The sequence below is a fragment of the Magnolia sinica genome, chromosome 1 (genome assembly GCF_029962835.1).
Source record: "Magnolia sinica isolate HGM2019 chromosome 1, MsV1, whole genome shotgun sequence".
Classification (NCBI taxonomy): domain Eukaryota; kingdom Viridiplantae; phylum Streptophyta; class Magnoliopsida; order Magnoliales; family Magnoliaceae; genus Magnolia; species Magnolia sinica.
Window position 1 is genome coordinate 73,451,824 of NC_080573.1, and position 7,455 is coordinate 73,459,278.

Sequence of the window (7,455 nt, forward strand, 5' to 3'; positions counted from 1 at the left end):
GCCCTCGCGGGTAAGGAACCATACTGTAAGATCTTTAAGAAAAGGAGTTTTAGTTGAAGAATCGATTGACAAGTTGGAAGATCCTCAAATATTTTTGAAAAATCATCTGAGAACATGGCTCAGGAACATTGGATTGATGAAGACCCTATGCATCACACACCACCTATTAGGACGGTGCGTGATGAGAACGAAGTGCATTGAGTTCCCCCGGTTCGAACTTTACGAGATTATTTACAACCGGAGAGAATAAGTTCACCTTCATGCATAATTCTTCCAATCAATACAGGAAATGTAAACTTCAAACATGAGATAATCCAATTACATCCTAAGTTCCATGGACTTCATTCAGAAAATCCATATATGCATATTAAAGAATTTGAAGAGATTGTTACAACCATACATTTTAATGTTATTCCTCCTGATACAATTAGCCTTAAATTATTTCCATTCTCTTTAAAAGAAAAGGCCAAATCATGGTTTCATTCATTAAGGCCTAGATCCATTGGCGCATGGGTAAAGATGAGCTAGGAGTTCCTTAAAAAGTTCTTCCCGACTCATAAAACCAATGCACTTAGAAGAGAAATAATGAACTTATCCCAGAAAAATAATGAGACTTTCTTTGAATGTTGGGAATGGTTCAAGGACTTCTCGCCTGCCCACACCATGGTTATGAAACTTGGCGGACAATTGATTTTTTTTTATGATGGACTCAGTCCAAACATGCGCCAATTCGTACAGATGATGTGTAATGGCGAGTTCATGGATAAGAAACCAGAAGATGCATGGGATTACTTTGACTTGCTAGCTGAAAATGCTTAATCATGGGACACATCAAACCAAGCTAGTACTCCCAAAGAAATGCCAAGAGAGATAAGAATACATGTACTCAAGAAGGAGGATGATATTAATGTATAATTGGCAATTCTCGCATGAAAAATTGAGGACTTGGAATTTTGGAAAGAATCAACTCAACCCAAAGCAGTCATCGAAACCATATGTGGAATTTGTGAGAACGATGTACACCCAATCAAAGATTATCTTACAATCCCAGCTTTACAAAAGGTGTTTCGTGTTTAAGCAGATACCACAAACACATATCAACGACCACTTAGTGCACCAAATTTCGACACATACATTCTTGATGACAGGAACATTAATTGGGAAAATGAACCAACTACAAATGTAACTAATTATCCACAAGGGCCATTTAGTGGACTTCCACTAAGGAGAACCCTTAAAGGTACATTAGATGCATTTAGGCAAGAGCAACTGTGATGTTAAAAGTATGGATTTAATGCTCAAGAATCACCAAGCCAAAGGTCGGATCTTAAAGATTAAAAATGAAGAATTCACATGCTAAAGATCCAAGAAAACCAAGTAAGGAATGAAAAGAATCGAAGACTTGAAGTGAAAAAAAGGAATCTTGAAAATTGCCCGAAAAATAGATTCTGGGACCAGAAAAGTCTAATTCTGAAAAACTTCCAAAATCGCCTTCGATCATATCGGGAGACCTTAGATGCATCGAAGATCATATCGAAGGTGGAATAAAAAATTATAGGATTTTTATGCCAAACTTGCTAGACAGTTCTGGACCAGTTTGATGATATCGAAAGACCTTCGATGCATCGAAGCTTATATTAAAGATAATATCAAAAGACCTTCGATGCATCGAGCTATTACACAGATTTTACGCAGACTACGTAAATTTAAGGCGGTTTCTAGATTCTTCCAAGTCGATGCGAAAGGAGGTATTGCTCAACTATAAATAAGAGTCAACAGGGCATCCCTGGGCATCTCCTAGGGTTTAAAGAGTGGAGCAAAAGGGTGGAGAAGTCGTCGCCAAAACTTTTTTTTCTTCTTCCTTAGTTGTTTTCATGTTTTTCTTAAGAGACTTTGGTCTAATCATGTCTATGGTTGGCTAAACTTCTTAGCTAGGGCTAAGAGGTCAGCTTTTAGGATTATTAGGATAGTTGCTTTGCTTTGATTCATATTTTTATTGAACCTCATGGATTATATTTTTAGTGTTTAATGGTTTGTTGTGACAAATTATAATAGATCTGTAATTGCTCTGAATATCTTCTTTTCCTGATTTGAGATTGTGAAATTAGTAAGTCCCGTTGTTCACCTTTGCCCCTTGGGCATGGCCAATGGAATCCTTTCTAATATTCATAATTCTCCTATGATTGGTTGTGGGGCTGGTATATCTTGTTGTTTGCCATCGTTCCATGGGCATGGCTAGATGATGGAATCGCTTCCAATCCTCACAACCTGCATCCATTGAGACTAGGTTCCTAAGAAGTTCAAAGATTCAATTATCCCTCTTTCCCAATTGGATAGGATAGGACTCCAATTCCAGTTGGATTTCCTGAATCAAGTAAGGTAACTCCCTGATTACTACAAGTGGATCCTTGAAAACCCTAGTTCCCACCTTTAAATTTATTAGTTTTTAATTAATTAATTCACAATTAATCTCTCAAAATATTTAGAATTAGGTTTACATCTTTTTCTAGTTCCAGTTCTACTTAATTTCAGAAATGTACAAGTTCAGTCCTTGTGGATTCGACCTCGGTCTTACTGAGATTATTACTACATCGCGACCCTACACATGGGGTTGTGAACAATTACCTTGATTAATTGGTAGAAAATGCACAATCAGGGGATACCTCCCCAAGACCCACCACTTCTAAGCCTACTGAATCAAAGGAAAGGGAAGGAATGTATGCCTTAAAAGAAGATGACAACATCAGTGCAAGGGTGTCCATGTAACACCCCATACTTTTCATTATTCGGGTGTTACCATGTAACCAAATTTGGTATAAATGTAAACCTAACTTAAGTAAACATTCATGTACATTTTAGTTTAAGACCTACTGATGAAGGTAACCCCCACGTCAAGCCATCCATCCATTGCTATTTAAGATGGACCAGCACATCATTGGAGAAACTTATTTTTAGGATTTCGGTTTCATAGACAGACAAACCTAATCGACAACCTTGGAATTTAAAAGTCTAAATTATAGGATCCACCGTTCATTAGACCCACAATGCCCCATCAATAGCTCAAATACCCGATCTCCCTAATCCAGCCATTGGATTATAAAATAACTCATTAGGATGTAATCAAACAATCATAGAGACTACTAAGATTATTCAATATGGGCTATGAAAGGCTTTAACCTTAAGTCATCTTAGAAATTGGACCCAATTCGCCATATTCATCATTTTTAAGCCCACCACACCTAGTTCACAACCCACCATTTAACAATCTTTACCCTCTAGTAATTGAATATACCATTGAGGCTCACGTAAACAGGTCCCATGGCCATTTTAACCATTAAATAAGATATTTAAATCAATCCAGTCACAGGATCAATAGGAACCTACTAAATAGAGTCTAGGACGCACAGTACGGCCCACCTGAGCTTTACATTCAGCTATTTTTGGTTAGGGGCTCTGATTGGGCCCTCCAAGTGGGATGATTGGTGTGGATTTCGAGATCCCATCTTAGCGGGGTCCACGTTAGCATGAATGTACACCATAAGCGCGTGGACCCGATGTACACCAGACTGTCAAAGTGGTAAAAATGTTATTGACCCGATAAATTGCGAAAAAGGCACAGGATTCTTTTGCTACAGCGAGGTGAACAAAGTAACATGCACTCGCGCGAGATGTGGCCCACTTTCGGCCACCTTCCGTGAGATCCAGACCGTTCATCGATCTTGCAACATCCGAACGACCAAAACCATATCAACCAACCAGGCCCATGTAGTCGTGCTCATGCACGGGTAAGGGACGACAGGAAAATGTCCACTTGAGATGAGTTGTGGCTCGTTTTGAGCCACTATCTGGATAATCTAAACCATTCATTGGATGAGGAAGCTCTGGACTACCAGTTCCATGATGACCATCCAAACCCATGCATACGTGCATGTGCGTAGGCAGTCACGGGTGGGTAGCTGCATCTCCCCAAGAATAGACCTGTTGTGGGACTCTCCACATCAGTGATCCGCATCTGTGATTCTCCATCGATCCCAGCCATCCCTTGGGGTAGAAATCCCCACTTTCCATTCACTGTAAAAAATAAGCAGGCAACTGCCTGTAGCAACGGTTGGCATGGGAGACATTTCCTAGTTGGGAAATCACAGTTAGCTTGATCAAGTCTTTGGTCAGGCTACGTGTAGTAATCTCCACCGCTCCCTTTAGGGTAGCAACAGTTAGCACGCTGAGAGCGTTCTTCTTACGAGAAAACCACTTGGGGTGGGAGATCTCATGCGGTATGGTAAAATGCCAATGAAAGGCCCAAGAAGTGGGCCCCACAGTGATCAGCGATCCCATCTGATCTGTTCAAATAGACCAGATCACAAAAATACACTGTAGACAGTAATCCACCATTGGTGGTTGCATCATCTTCCCTGTTAAGTCGAAAACCCACCATCATAGCATGGGTCCCACAATGGTTAAAAATTTTCTTTTCTTATGGGCCATAGCATTAGGAACCCATCCCTAGTAATAGATGGATCCCTTGCATGCCGAAATCTAAGGTGAACACATGAAATTGGCCATTAGATGGGATATTCACACGTGCTTAGCCCTATAAAAGCTGGTCGTTGGCCTCGAGATTCGGACCTCAAGCTTGTAGAGAAAGAGAGCTAGGGAGAGAGTGAGAAAGAGAGAGAGAGAGAGAGAGAGAGAGAGAGAGAGAGAGAGAGAGAGAGAGACTTGAGGAGGGCAGACTCGGTGCCGCACTGAGTTGACCTGGTCCGTGCGGGTTGAGTTGAAACAATGTAGTCCAGTTTAGCCAGTTTATGAGAGATTAAAGGAAGGAAACGAGATAGGAGAGCTAGGAAAGGCCAGAGAGAGAGAGAGTGAGAGAGAGAGAACCCAACACCCGCACTGCACCAACTCAACCCGACCAACTTGGATCGATTTGGGTTAGTTTAGGCCAAGGGGACTTCATTGCTAGGAAAGAAGAAGGAGCCCAGGTAACATCAAGCGCCCCATTTCCATTGCCCATCTTGATTCTCATTACAGTAGGGTCATTTCGTTCTCTAAAATAGGTCATGTGATGGCTAAAATATGGGTCGAGATTGGCCGCAGGTCTAGGCCAGATACTGTCCTAGATTTGGGTTGGAACCTGGCCAAGATCAGCCACAAGTGTGGACTGAGAATCTGACCTAAATGTAGCAGATCCAGAATTACATTGTGCCGAGAAACCAGCCTTCAACTTAGCCATTTGGCTCTCATAATCAGGCCATGTAACAGCTGAAACATGGGCTATTACCTGAGCTTAATAAGAGCTTCACTTGGGCCATGATTTGAAATTAGAACGTAGCCTTTAGTGGGCCTTGCAGATGGACTGCAATTGTCCTCCAGCTGCTCCGTGTAGTGGGTCAAAAATGGCCATGTTCTGGGCTAAAATTAGTAGTTAAAAGGAGGCTGAGATCAGACCTAGTTCCAGCCTCAAAGTTGGGTGGGAACCAATCTTTCAGTGGGCCGAAAGCTGAGCCCAAGGGGCTCTCAAGTTGGCCAAGTATGAGGCAATGATTTGGGCGTGGGAGCAGCCACGCTACCCATCATTATGAGGCCCGTATCCTAGACCGTACCATTTCATAGTCTTCCGTGGTCCTCTTGGTCAAAATTTGGCAACCCTCGACCTGCACCCGATGTTTAGGCGCAATACTAAGCCGAGTCTTGCAAACCAGAGTCAGCTCGACCCGAAACATGTACCCTAATGACTGCGCTGTCGCCACGGTTCCAACGCCGCATCTCGCGTGTCGATACAATACCCAAGCCAGAAGATGTGGGCCCGCGTTCATTCCAAAGAAATGCCATGTGTTGCAAATTTCGAGAGATCTCTATGACCCATCACATCAATCAAGTCAAGTACATCCTCTATACCCCAATGCCACCTCACCCTATCCCAAGTACAAGCACCCATTCCCCCTTTTTCCTAAGTCAACTCTCTCTCTCTCTCCCCACCCATTCCACCTTTCCACAAATTTCAAACCAACCCATGCCTTCCCATCCCCATTTCTTACAACACCCACTCCATCCACTTCTTTTCATCCACCACTCCTCTCTCTCATTTCTATCTTCATTCTCCAAATTCCCAAGAGCAAGCACCTAACATCCAAGCTCTCCCAAAAACAAGTGTGACCCACTTTCCCACTCTCTCATCTCCCATCTTAACCCTTCATTCTTCATCAACCTCCATCAAGATTGAAGATAAGGAGCTTAGGAGTCCAAGGAGCTAAAGAAGGAGGCTTAATGTGGGTGATCCACAGTCGATTTTAATTTTTAAGGGTCCACTTATTGTGGGACCCATTTGATGTATGCGTTGTATAGGGAGGGCCCAATAGTGGCAGGGTCCCTCCCCTTCACGTCTCTCTCTCTCTCTCTCTCTCTCTCTCTCTCTCTCTCTCTCTCTCTGTTTCTCATATTTTTTGGCCCACCTGATGAATGAGTTGTACCCACGCTGTCATGGTGAGGCCCACCTTTCTATATGTAATTCACCAGTACCATCCATCTGGACGGTACTGTTTGGAGAACCCATGACATATGTGAACATCCTAGTCATCCATTAAATGAACGCGGACCCTATCACAGCAGCGTGCGGGGCCAACCATGATGTATGTGAACATCCAGCCATCCATCCAGGTTTAGACGTGGACGTGCTGGATGTTGGTTTATATACATATATATAAGGTAGCTTAAATATTATATACAAATATGTAATATATTATGGTGGACCCCACGTGGGACCCACCAAATGTATATTTATATATATATATATGTATATTGTGGTGGGGCCACTAGGCCTGTACACGAGTCAAGCTAGCTCAAAAAGCTCACTCGACTCAGTTCGAATCAGCTCGGATTGACTCGGCTTAAAAGGTCGACTCGAGGCGAGTCAAGCTTATTTTTTAAACCTCGAGTTGAGTTTAAGCCGAGTTCGATCATGGTGCATTTCAACTCGACTCGAAGCTCGAGCTCGAGCTCGACTTGAGTAATATTTTTTAATATTATATATTATATTAATATTAAATATATATAATATGTTTAACTTTACAAAAAAAGTTAAAACTTAAAAGTTTTTACTAAAAAACCCTACCAAACCACGCTTGATTGAGTCGAGTTGGGGTTTAGGTCGGGGTGGGGGGGTTGGGTTGGGTCAGGTTGGGCACCGGGTTGAGTTGAGTGTGGGTTTGGGTTGGGTTGGGCTCTAGGTTGGCATATGAACAAACTCGACTCGACTCGAACCACTAGCTCGACTCAAGATTGCCTCGCAAACTTTGGTAAACAATCTAAGCTTCAATGTTGAGTTCGAGGGCGAGCTTGAACTTGAGTATAGCATGGACGAGTTAAGCCGAGCTTGGCCCAGCTCGACTCGACTCGGCTCAATGTACAACCCTAGGGGCCACATCCACGTGGGAGCCCACCTTGCAGCATATGTTC

The 7,455-nt window shown here is 42.6% G+C and overlaps 1 non-coding gene across 1 annotated transcript; it reads right to left on the minus strand.

Annotated features, from left to right (window-relative positions):
* Positions 1-567: 567 nt before the first annotated feature.
* On the minus strand, positions 568-670 carry LOC131221901 (small nucleolar RNA R71). The gene has a single exon (XR_009159646.1). It is a non-coding gene; the product is annotated as a small nucleolar RNA R71 (small nucleolar RNA).
* Positions 671-7,455: the final 6,785 nt, after the last annotated feature.